This window comes from Bos javanicus, chromosome 6, assembly GCF_032452875.1.
Source record: "Bos javanicus breed banteng chromosome 6, ARS-OSU_banteng_1.0, whole genome shotgun sequence".
Taxonomy (NCBI): Eukaryota; Metazoa; Chordata; class Mammalia; order Artiodactyla; family Bovidae; genus Bos; species Bos javanicus.
This window is the reverse complement of record NC_083873.1, coordinates 18,522,120-18,535,251: the sequence shown is the minus strand read 5'-3', so window position 1 is coordinate 18,535,251 and position 13,132 is coordinate 18,522,120. Positions and strand designations below refer to the sequence as shown.

Below are 13,132 nucleotides of genomic sequence, written 5' to 3'. Positions count from 1 at the left end.
ATATCAGAATACTACTTTTCTTCTGAATTTTTCCAAATCCCACCCATCAGTGAGGTTCCTCATTGGGGCTCAAACTTTTGAAGCCTGGTAAATCATTCATTCTACATCCTCAGCTTCAAACCCTGAGCTCCAGCAAGAGTCCGTTCCCTCACTCATTTGCCACTTGGATCGTCTGCCTCCAGTTGTTTCCATGGCCCACCTTGCACTGCTCCGTTCTGTCTCCATCCTAATGCTCAACTCTTAAGTGATCCCATGGAGCCAGAAACGTGACCAGATTTTGAATCTGGGTCACTTGCTAAAGCCTTCCCTCAGAGGCCTGAGTTAAGCAGCAGGTTGTGAAATACCAACCATTGTCACATGTAAATGTACCAAGAGTATCTCTGCTTGAACAGATTTATCGTATTATCATCAGTTACATTCATGGTGCTCATCATCTGCCTTAAGCCATGAATCACTGGATTATTAGATGAGAGATTTGCATTAGCAAATAAGCAGAGATGCTAAAAAGTTTGGGTTAAGTGCTGACCTGCAGTTAAGTGCCAGAATTTCCCTCTATGTAGTTCTGCACTGGCAAACAACACTCTGATTGGCACATGGAATGTAGCTTTGCTCACCAGAGCCCAGTGTCTCTGGTGTGGTCTGTAGAATTGCTGGAGTAATACCCCTCTCCCCCTGCTGCTCCACTCCTCACCTCCTAGCCATTAAGATTTGTCCATGGGTTTGGTTCTGAATTCAGGCTGTTACTGAAATCAGGAACAGCAATCCTTGATCTGTACTCTGTAGCATATTAATAGGTGTTAGTGGCAATAGGAGTGAATAATAAAATAAATTTTGAATACCCTGGCTAGAAGAAAGATAAGCTTCTTTACTGCAGAGATTCTCAGAGCCTTTCCTAGGCTCATGTGAACTGTGAATCATTAAAAAGAGATATAGTAGGAAGCATTTACATGTATGTTTGAGTAGAAAAAAATCACCTCCCGACCCCCACCTAATCTCTGGCCCCAGAAAATGAGAATTTCCCTCATGGGGTTGTTGTGAGGATGGAAACGAGTTACTGCGTGGAAAGCACTTAAAACAGTGCCTGAGAGAAGTGCTCTTTGGGCTTATTATTGCCATTGTTATCACATGACACAGTTTAAATGAGACTTCACTGGTGTTCCTGTGCTCTTGAGATAGAAAGAGTTGCATGTGGATTGAATGGAGTTCTTTTTAGGAGTTATGAAGATCTCATACAGATACTGCATAGAACAAGTATGCATCTCTCTTTGGGTTCCTTTGAATCAAAAAATGGTTCAAGTGCAAAGAAGTTTATTCTTTTCCATTCTTCCCAAAGCCTGGGTGACCAGGGTTCAATTAAATTGCATGGAATAATGGTCCGGAGTATAGCCTTCAGTGTTGCGTTAGTTACTCAGTCATGTCCAACTCTGTGACCCCATAGACTGTAGCCTGCCAGGCTCCTCTGTCCATAGGACTTTCCAGGAAAGAATACTGGATGGGGTGGCCATTGCCTACTTCAGGGGATCTTCCCGACCCAGGGATCGAACCTGGGTCTCCTGCATTGCAGGTAGATTCTTTACCATTTGAGCCACCAGGGAAGCCCAGAGTCTGGTTTAAATCTTGACTCTTCCACCAATGACCATATACCCTTGGACAAATTGATTAAAGGTGGCCAAAAATCTGTAAAATTATTTAAAATCTTTTTATCTCTCTGGGTTGTTGTTAGTAATTTAAAAGATTGTGCCTATGAAGTACTTAGCCCATGACTGAATGGTAAAATATGGTACATGGTTTTATTTGTTGTGTAGTCACTAAGTCTGCCCAACACTTTGCGACTCCATGCACTGTTCGCGTCAGGCTCCTCTGTCCATGGCATTTCCCAGGCAAGAATAGCGGAGTGAAACATGGTGAAATGCTCAGGAAGTGGAGGTTCCTAATTATCTCACTAACAGAATAACTTCTCTAGTTTATTTAAACTGTGAGATAGTAGTTCAGTTGCCCATGTAATCATTGCCAAAGTATCTACGGGGACCAATTTGCTTCACAAGTGAAAGTGAAAGTTGCTCAGTCGAGTCCGACTCTTTGTGACCCCATGGGATTCTCCAGGCCAGAATACTGCAGTGGGTAGCCTTTCCTTTCTCCAGGGGATCTTCCCAACCCAGGAATCGAATCAGGGTCTCCTGCATTGCAGTTGGATTCTTTACCAGCTGAGCTATCAGGGGAGTCCTATTTGCTTCACATCTGTTAGGTATTTAGTAAATATATTGGCCTCTTGAATTGCTGACTGATTGGATTGCTGGATTAGACTCCAGAAGCCTATTGGGTAACTCCCTGCCATTAAGAATTGAAGGGGGATGCCATACAGGCTCAGTGACCACTGTCCTGGGCAACTAAAACAGGCAAACTGGTTTTTTCACAAGATCAAAAATAATCTCTGAAGGAACTCTGCTACCCCTTTATGTTTAAAAACCTATAAACAATTTCTAATATCATAAAGACTTAGTTCCTAGGCAAAATAAAAAGTATTTCCAAGTTTATTGCTTTGATTAGGAAGGTTGTGAATAGTATCAAAGCTATTCACAAGCCAGTGGTCAGAAGCTGTGGGAAACATACTTTTAATTTTAGATATTTCATGCAACACTGCTAATGTTATCTATCCTGTTTGGGCAGGGAAAAAACTGGCAAGCATTGTGAGATAGGGATTTTATGTGAGTTAATGGAAATGTTGCGGCTGACCAACAAAGGAACTTCCCCAGCCAAAATCAAAACAAAGACATTAACTTGGAAGGGGGAAAAAAGCCTGCAGAATAATAATATCATGCACTGAAACCTTATCTAGTGGTTGAAGTAATTTGGTTTGAAGAACTTAAAGAGTATTTTGTGGTTTGTGAAAACAGCCAGCAGACACTGTATTTAGCAGCCTCTCCACTATTAACTTCACATACCATCCTCTCCTCTCACCAAGTGGGGCCATTTAACTATCTTTATCTCTGGATTTTTACCAGCCTAAGACCTCTTGAGGACAGAAGCCAAGGTTTCAGAATCTGCAATGCAATGCCCATACACCACAGACTATTTCTGAAGATCAGTATGGCCACAACAGATCTGAAGATTTGCTTACATTCACTTAGGATAAATTTTCAGATTTTAGTCCATGATTTAGGAGCATCTATCCCTCTTCCATGGAGAAGGCAATGGCACCCCACTCCAGTACTCTTGCCTGGAAAATCCCACGGACAGAGGAGCCTGGTGGGCTGCAGTCCATGGGGTCGCTAGAGTCGGACACGACTGAGTGACTTCACTTTCACTTTTCACTTTCATGCATTGGAGAAGGAAATGGCAACCCACTCCAGTGTTCTTGCCTGGAGAATCCCAGGGACGGGGGAGCCTGGTGGGCTGCCGTCTCTGGGGTCGCACAGAGTCGGACACGACTGAAGTGACTTAGCAGCAGCAGCAGCAGCATCCCTCTTCCAAAACAATCACACACACACATACACATACACACACACACACCCTCCCACAGATGACTCCTCATAACCAGTTCTCAATTAGAGTTGATAACAATTCTGAATTAAATAACTCAAAAAGCAGGTTATACTAAGTGAACCAGACACTGCAAAAGAAAAATAATCTGAAGGTTAGAGACCAATTCTTTTTATCTTATAATTCAGCACCATGGCTTTTTTTGTGTAAATAACAGGAAAGTCACCAGAGAAGACGAAGAAACTTTGCTAAGGAACTTAGCAAACTAACCCTTTCATGGCTACCACTTGCCCCATCTGGGCCCAGCCACTCTCCTCTGAAGTCCCAATGCTCCTCTGAGCACTGCCTTGCACACCCGATAAGAGAAAGTACAATAATGGCTCTTGTTTGACCAACACGTGGACACATAGTGTTAACTGCTCAAACAGCTTCAGTTCAGTTCAGTCGCTCAGTCGTGTCCGACTCTTTGCAACCCCATGAATCGAAGCACGCCAAGCCTCCCTGTCCATCACCAACTCCCAGAGTTCACTCAGACTCACGTCCATCGAGTTAGTGATGCCATCCAGCCATCTTATCCTCTGTCATCCCCTTTTCCTCCTGCCCCAAATCCCTCCCAGCATCAGAGTCTTTCCCAGTGAGTCAACTCTTCACATGAGGTGGCCAAAGTACTGGAGTTTCAGCTTTAGCATCATTCCTTCCAAAGAACACCCAGGACTGATCTCCTTTAGAATGGACTGGTTGGATCTCCTTGCAGTCCAAGGGACTCTCAAGAGTCTTCTCCAACACCACAGTGGGGACTTATTTCCTCATTCGTATTTCATTGATTCATTTTTCATCGAAGAAATCTTTAAAAAATAAGTTCACCAATATGAATTTTCAGGATGCTACATAATGTAAGAGGGAAAGTGAAAAATAAGGTCACTAAGAAACAGGAATTTATGTACTTTTAGGTACCCATTCACCAAGAGAAATCCAAAAGACATTTTACTTCCATATTTTTACGTAGCCATCTGTCCCAAACTCAATTCTGTGATATTGAGAAATCCTTAAAGTGTAGAAAAGTGCTGGAGAATAAAAACCAAAAAAGCCTACTTTGGAAAACTTTCAACTGTAATGAAAATTCAAACAGAATGCATACAAACTATAGTTGTCATTTTAGACCTTCAGAGTCACAGAGTCTCTTAGTTGATAAGTGCTCAGATACAAAACTGGCCCCAACTGCAGTAATTTCTAGATTAAAAAAAAGTGTGAATCAATTTATGGACAACGTAGAATATGCAACTATTAAGGAAAAAAAGTATAGACTTAGAGATGTCTTATTTCAGGTGCTCTGATCAGGATCCCATTCTGTTTCTAGGAAAGGTAACTGAACCCTTCACATTTTAAAACTATATGATTGTAAATTTAATATGATGTCAAGAAAGTGTTTTGAATGGAGTTCTTCTGAGCCCAAAGTTCTCTGGTAAACTATGAAGTCACATGGATGTTGAAGCTGACAGATCTCGGAGGCTACAACCACCATCACCCTCCAAGACATCAAAAGAAGGACAGGATCTGGTGATTAACCTCACACACAAAATGGCTGGGCCACGGGATGAAGACGGGTTTTCATGGTTCCTCTAGTGGCCTGTTTCACTAGTCTAAAAACCAGTGAGGTGACGAAAAACAGCTGCTCAAGATTAGGCCTCTGCTTTCTTCGGCAGTTGTGACAGGAACACAGCTAGTAGGCTTCCCTGCTTCTCTGAAAAGTGCCTGACACCAGTTTAGCCTTTTTCTGTAGGCCAAGGTTAACTCTGAGTTAACTCTGGCTAATAATAAATTACATGTGATTTTGAAAAGAAATCATTGAGTTGAGAGGAAGCATAGGAAGTTTCACCATGTTAATGTATGTGACAGTGAAAGTCACTCAGTCCTGTCTGACTCTTTGTGACCCCATGGACTGCAGCCCACCAGGCTCCTCTGTCCATGGGATTCTCCAGGCAAGAATACTGGAGTGGGTTGCCATTCCCTTCTCCAGGGGATCTTCCTGACCCAAGGATTGAACCTGGGTCTCCCACATTGCAGGCAGATTCTTTACCCTCTGAGTCACCAGGGAAGTCCTATATTAATATATATAATGGTATACATTAAATATTCCCTACAAATTGGCACACAGTTATCTCTAGAACATTCCTAGAGGGTTCTATAACACCAAACAGCCCACTTAGTTTCATAAAATCTCTGGCTTTTAGAAAATTTTACCTTAATCAAAATTCAAGTGTAATCTCTATAATGCCTATAATGCCTATTAGTTCCAGTTCTTTTTTCCAGTTACAAAGAAAAACTGTTTCCACCATACTAGCTATATAGTGCAGCAACTCTTTCTGTATTTAGCACAGGTCCTAACATGCAGTGGACTTTTGATGTCTGTTATATAAATAATTGAGTGAATTGATAATTACTCCATACCAGCACTTAGAATACCGCTAGATATTCTTTCCAGGTTAAAAGTTTCAATTATTTTATTTGTTCATCCTATGAAATGATTTTCAGATTTTTTATCAGCCAAGTGCCACATGTTTTGGTCAGAATATTTAGATTATACTTATGCTTATACTGTAAATATGCAAATAGATTCAATTCCTCCTGAAATACAGGAAATTACTAAGAGTATCAACAAGTTTATCTGGGGCCAATCAGCTATCCAGGCACTCAAGAGATTTATTTTTAATTCTCTTAGTGCTTCATTTTTCCTTTATCATGCCAATGAAAAATACTCCATGTAATTTCATCTAAAAAAAGATATTGGAAGACTGGAATGTATTAATAGTAAGTCCACAAACCAAAACATCCATGATAAACATGGTAACTTAAATACTGATATTTCTTTTCAATTTCCAAGACTCAGGTGTATTGAAACAAATATTCAGGTCTGCAATTATGCATGTATGCATAATCAGCTACTCAATTTTTAATGAGCATTATACTTGCCCTTTTCATTTTAAATATTTCCTTTTTTCTCTCTTTTATAGTCTACCAAATTACATCTGAAAATGGAGTCCATTAGAGTATAATCTTACCCAACTATTGTTTTCTTCAGGAGGAAATAATGGAGAGCACATGCAGATGCATCATATCAGGCTCCTGTTTCCAGAATTACAGTCTTAAAGCTGTCAGGACTGTTTAAGAGCAGGGATGATCAGATTGTTCGGCATATGAAACACCATTTTCTGAACATTTAAGCAGGTGAGGCAGGAGAATGTGAAACAACTGGCAAAGAGAACTTGAAATATTCAAGCAAAGGACTTTTTTTTTTCCTTCTCAGCTTTCAAGACATCCTGTTTTTCCACAAAATAAATGAATCATATTTTCTATTCTATTTTCAATGCACTGAGTTTTTCTGTCCATTCTGTTTCAGTCTCACAGTATTGTAGGCCTCCCTCTGGCCACAAACAAGTCATTCTGTTTAAATTTCTTCTGGAAGAAGAGTAAAATAAGTGTATCCAGATTTTTCTGGATTCAAATTACTGTAACCTCTTTGGTGTTGCAGGAGCTTAAAGGTATATTTGGGCCTCCCGGGTGGCACTAGTAGTAACGAACCCATCTGCCAGTTCAGGAGATACAAGAGATATGGGTTTGACCCCTGGGTCAGAAAGATCCCCTGAAGGAGGGCATGGCAACGCACTCCAGTATTCTTGCCTAGAGGATCCTATGGACAGAGGAGCCTGGTGGGACACATTCTATAGGGTTGCAAAGAGTCAGACACAACTGAAGCAAGTTAGCATGCCCACAAAGATATTTACATCTGTTCCTTTACTCCAGTAAGGGCAATCAGTCAGTCTTCCCTACAGAAGCACTCTCTGAAATGAATGCCACCAAGGATTTACAATACATCTCATTTAACACAGTAGCTCTAGTCAAAAGAGAATACTGATATAATTTTTTTTAAATCTTCAATGTATTCTCATATAAAGGGAATAGTTCTACAAAATAATAATATTTTCATAAATGTATGTCCAAATAATTTATTGTCAAATTTCCTTAAAATGAGCCATATACAAATAGCTATAGCTAATCAGAAAAATAGTCCTAAGTCTTATTTTGAGACAGCAATCTTATTTATTTGTGTTAATTACAGAAAGCATGAAATAGTACTTTAAATTGATGACCATATTAGAAAGCCTACATTTGAGACACTAAATCACAAGTAATCACATAAACTGATTATAAGTGTATGATTCTGCAGCTGATACAAACAGCTCCCTGAATAATATGTGAAAAGCAGAGCAGCAATTGAAACATTAAAACTGAGTGTCTCTGACTTAACCATGATGTAGTATAGTAACGGAGAAGGCAGTGGCACCCCACTCCAGTACTCTTGCCTGGAAAATCCCATGGACGGAGGAGCCTGGTGGGCTGCAGTCCATGGGGTCGCTAAGAGTCGGACACAACTGAACGACTTCCCTTTCACTTTTCACTTTCATGCATTGGAGAAGGCAATGGCAACCCACTCCAGCGTTCTTGCCTGGAGAATCCCAGGGACGGGGGAGCCTGATGGGCTGCCGTCTCTGGGGTCACACGGAGTCGGACACGACTGAAGCGACTTAGCAGCAGCAGCAGTATAGTAACTCCTTAGAGTCATCGTGGCAAACAGAAGTGGAAAAGGTGGAAGTAGTGACAGATTTCCTTTGCTTGGGCTCTAAGATCCCAGCGGATGGTGACTGCAGCCAAGAAATCAGATGATTGCTTCTTGGCAGGAAAGCATTGACAAACCTAGACAGTGTATTAAAAGCAGAGACATTATTCTGCCAACAAAGGTCTGTGTAGTCATGGCTATGGTCTTCCTGGTGGTCACTTATAGTTATGGAGAGCTGGACCATAAAGAAGGCAGAGCACCAAAGAGTCAATGCCTTTGAACTGTGGTGCTGGAGAAGACCCTTGAAAAGTCCCTTGGGCAGCAAGGAGATCAAACCAGTAAATCTTAAGGGAAATCAATCCTAAATACTCATTGGAAGGACTGATGTTGAAGCTGGAGATCCAGTATTTTGGTCATCTGGTGCAAACAACCAGCTCATTGGAAAAGTCCCTGATGCTGAGAAAGATTGAGGGCAGAAGGAGAAGAGGGCATCAGAGGATGAGATGGCTGGATGGCATCATCAATGCAATGGACATGAACTTAGGCAAACTCTGGGAGATGGTGAGGGACAGGGAGGCCTGGCGTGCTGCAGTCCATGGGGTCACAAAGAGTCAGACACGACTGGATGACTGAACAACAAGAGTCATCTACTTTAAGTTTCTTTAGGGGAAAAAACATGTAGGAGTTGGCTTCAGGGAGAGTATACAGACTTTGGACATAGAAAGACCTGGGTTAATATCCTGACCTCTTACTTTTGTGGCCTTAGGCAAAATTATTTTATTTTCCTGGTGATAATCCTAAACCTACCTTCCAGAGTTACTACACTAATCACAACTAAAGTATGTAAATCACCTAGCACAAAGCCTGGGTCACTGCATATTTTAGGGTTTTAAGAATACATTAGAAGCGACCCTACTTTATAAAGAAAATCTGTGTGTGTGTGTGTGTGTGTACATACATATATATGTATATATCTTTTTTTAAGGGGGCTTCTTTTTCTATTTATTTCTTTAGTTAGAAAGGATATGGCTACTTGAAAAACAACTTGTTAAAAAATCTAAGTCAAATTTTTGTATTTCTCTTTTTACTTTACTATTTTATAGACATATGCATAATGTCAATTTTAAGTGTAAACTGGAGTATTTTAAAATGTAAGAAATCAACTCCTCAGATATTTCTAGGAGAAAGAACTGTGCCTATGAAAGGAAGGGGAATGTTTTGAAACCTTATCACTATGAAAATGAATAAATGTGATAACGAAACATGTAATATGAAAAGAAATACATAAAGAGGTGATAAGAGTAGATATATTTGCATAAGAGGAAAGTGTGTAAAGGGTGATAAAATGAAAATATAAACGTCAACGGGCCAAAATATTTTAAAAACAACGCATAGTTTTAAAAATCATCAAGATAAAAATCCACTAAAACTTACTTGTTGGACTTAAAATTTGCTAGATATCTAATAAATTCTTACTTTTAAGAAGAATGATCCTTGATTAACGGCAAATTTGCTTTTACTATGGATTTTTATTTTTTAGTGTTAACAGTGTGAAAAACCAGTCTAATAGTTTTGAAGTGATGTTAATAGCTAGAGATTAAATTCCAGTGTTTGTTTAATTCATCAAACATATAACACTCATTTCAATTAGAATAAACAATGTTGTTTATAAGATTTAGACAAAATGACTATGGATTTTTTAATCTAAGCAAAACTTGCACCATCGATTTTGCAACACTTAATACTAAACTACTTTTAGTACCAGAGGCTTTTACTCAGAGTGGAAGCTTCTATTCAAGGAGCAAATGGGCATTATACTGCATACCTCAATTGGTTATTTGGTAACTGGGCTTCAAAATCACTGCAGATGGTGACTGCAGCCATGAAATTAAAAGACACTTACTCCTTGGAAGGAAAGTTATGTCCAACCTAGATAGTATATTCAAAACCAGAGACATTACTTTGCCAACAAAGGTCCATCTAGTCAAGGCTATGGTTTTTCCTGTGGTCATGTATGGATGTGAGAGTTGGACTGTGAAGAAGGCTGAGCCCCGAAGAATTGATGCTTTTGAACTGTGGTGTTGGAGAAGACTCTGGGGAGTCCCTTGGACTGCAAGGAGATCCAACCAGTCCATTCTGAAGGAGATCAGCCCTGGGATTTCTTTGGAGGGAATGATGCTGAAGCTGAAACGCCAGTACTTTGGCCACCTCATGCGAAGAGTTGACTCATTGGAAAAGACTCTGATGCTGGGAGGGATTGGGGGCAGGAGAAGGGGACGACAGAGGATGAGATGGCTGGATGGCATCACTGACTCGATGGACGTGAGTCTGAGTGAACTCTGGGAGTTGGTGACGGACAGGGAGGCCTGGCGTGCTGCGATTCATGGGGTCGCAAAGAGTCGGACACGACTGAGCAACTGAACTGAACTGAACTATTCAGTGTCTTTCTCTATGCTAATCATTTTATCCTCCTATTTTTTCTATTTCATATGCTAATAGAGGAGGCTTGTACCAGATTTCCTAAACTGTGACCCTTCTGAGATATAGTGCACCCACATCTATCAAAGGACAAAGAGAACAGATGGCCCATTATATGTAAGACATGATGCCATATCTTCAAACGTAATGTCTCAGAGAATCCTTACAATGAATATTATCTCCACTTTGCAGATGAGGACACTGGCATTTGAGTTCAGTTTCTTGTCCATGGACAATACAGCTAGGAAGTTTAGATCTCACCACCTTGAAAATCTGTGAGAGTTGGGTAAGTTGTTTTTTTCTGTTTCACCACTACCTGAAATATACTAACTGCAGCCGGCTCTAAGATCTTAGATTTGAAGCATCCTGAGAGGGAAGACCCAGGTATGACTGGTTGAAGGAGTAATCTCTTTTACCTTTTCTCCGTATCATATGGACAGGATTCCTTTCTCTGCTAAAAACAAAAAAAAAAACAAAACAAAAAACCTACACTCTGTTTCATGCAAGATGGGCATAATAAAGGACAGAAATGGTAAGGATCTAACAGAAACAGAAGAGATTAAGAAGACGTGGCAAGAATACATAGAAGAACCATACAAAAAAAGGTCTTAATGACATTGATAACTACGATGGTGTGGTTACAAACCTAGACACCCTGCAGTATGAAGTCAAGTGGGCCTTAGGAAGCATTACTATGAACAAAGCTAGTGGAGGTGGTGGAATTCCAGCTGAACTATTCAAAGTCCTAAAAGATGATGCTGTTAATGTGCTGCACTCAATATGCCAGCAAATTGGAAAACTCAGCTGTGGATACACGACTGGAAAAGGTCAGTTTTCATTCCAATCCCAAAGAAGGGCAATGCCAAAGAATGTTCAAACTACTGCACAATTGCACTCATTTTACATGCTGGCAAAGTAATACCCAAAATCTTTCAAGCTAGGCTTCAAAAGTACATGAACCAAGAGCTTCCAGATGTACAAACTGGATTTAGAAAAGGCAGAGGAACCAGAGATCAAATTGCCAATACTCACTGGATCATAGGAAAAGCAAGAGAATTCCAAAAAAAATTCTGCCTCACTGACTACACTAAAGCCTTTGACTGTGTGGATCACAACAAGCTGTGGAAAATTCTTAAAGAAAAGGAATACCAGACCGCCTTTCTTGCCTCCTGAGAAACCTATATGCAGGTTAAGAAGCAAGTTAGAACTGGACATGGAACAACAGACTGGTTCACATCAGGAAAGGAGTACATCAAGGATGTATATTGTCACCCTGCTTATTTAACTTACATACAGAGTACATCATACAAAATATTGGGCTGGATTAGTCACAAGCTGGAATCAAAATTGCCTGGGGAAATATCAACTACCTCAGATATGCAGATGATACCACCCTAAAGGCAGAAGACAAAGAGGAACTAAAGAGCCTCTTGATGTAGGTGAAAAGGAGAGTGAAAAAGCTGGCTTGAAACTCAACATTAAAAAAACGAAGATTATGGAATCCAGTCCCATCACTTCATAGCAAATAGATGGGAAAAAATGAAAATGGTTTATTTTCTTGGGCTCCAAAATCACTGTGTCCAGTGACTGCAGCAATGAAATTAAAAGTCACTTGCTCCTTGGATGAAAAGCTATGACAAAACTAGACAGCATATTAAAAAGCAGAGACATCACTTTGCCGCAAAGAACCATCTGGTCAAAGCTATGGTTTTTCCAGTAGTCAGGTATGGATATGAGAGTTATACCATAAAGAAAACTAAGCGCCAAAGAACTGATGCTTTAGGACTGTGGTGCTGAAGAAGACTCTTCAGAGTCCCTTGGACTGCAAGAAGATCAAACCAGTCAATCCAAAAGGAAATCAGTCCTGAATTTACCTGGAAGAACTGATACTGACACTGAAGCCCCAACACTTTGGCCACCTGATGAGCACTAGAAAAGACTCTGCTGTTAGCAAAGATTGAGGGCAAGAGAAGGTGATGACAGAGGATGAGATGGTTGGATGGCATGACTGACTCAATGGACGTGAGTTTGAGCAAGCTCTGGGAGATAGTGAAGGACAGTCTGGTGGGCTGCAGTCCATGGGGTCCCAAAGAGCTGGACATGACTTAATGACTGAACAACAACAACCTTTTGTTTAGAAATATAGAGCCCCAGTGAGGCCAAGCTTCACCACTTTTTAGCATCATCAATCTATACAACATACAAAGCTACTGAATGCCAAGGATTGCCAATAATATCAGAAGAAGCAAGAACGAATCCTTCCCTAGAAACTTCAGAGGGATAATGGTGCTGCCAACAGCTTGATTTCAGGCTTCTCCCATCCTGACCTGAGAGCGAATAAATTTCTGCTGTTTCAAACCAATCGGTTTGGCTTAAATATTTAAATTTCTATTGTTTTAAGCCACTCACTTCATTACAGCAGCCCTGGGAAATTCATAGAGATCTTGGTAATCCTAAGGCTTTCCATTTCTAAGAATTTTCTAAGTAAACGACTTAACCCTTATATGATGAAATTCATGCCTTCAAGACTAGATTAAGGAAATAGCTTTTTGAGGCAAC

At 40.4% G+C, this 13,132-nt stretch overlaps 1 protein-coding gene and 1 long non-coding RNA gene across 4 annotated transcripts in view; one reads left to right on the top strand and one right to left on the bottom strand.

The window, feature by feature from the left end:
* DKK2 (dickkopf WNT signaling pathway inhibitor 2) overlaps nt 1–13,132 on the bottom strand; it is a 125,441-nt gene that overhangs the window by 76,174 nt on the left and 36,135 nt on the right. The window lies entirely within an intron of this gene.
* LOC133250065 (uncharacterized) lies at nt 4,712–6,838 on the top strand. 2 transcript variants are annotated; one of them, XR_009737217.1, is made up of 2 exons: nt 4,712–5,037; nt 6,560–6,838. It is a non-coding gene; the product is annotated as an uncharacterized LOC133250065 (long non-coding RNA). The 2 variants fall into 2 exon arrangements; XR_009737216.1 differs by having other exon boundaries at nt 6,492–6,838.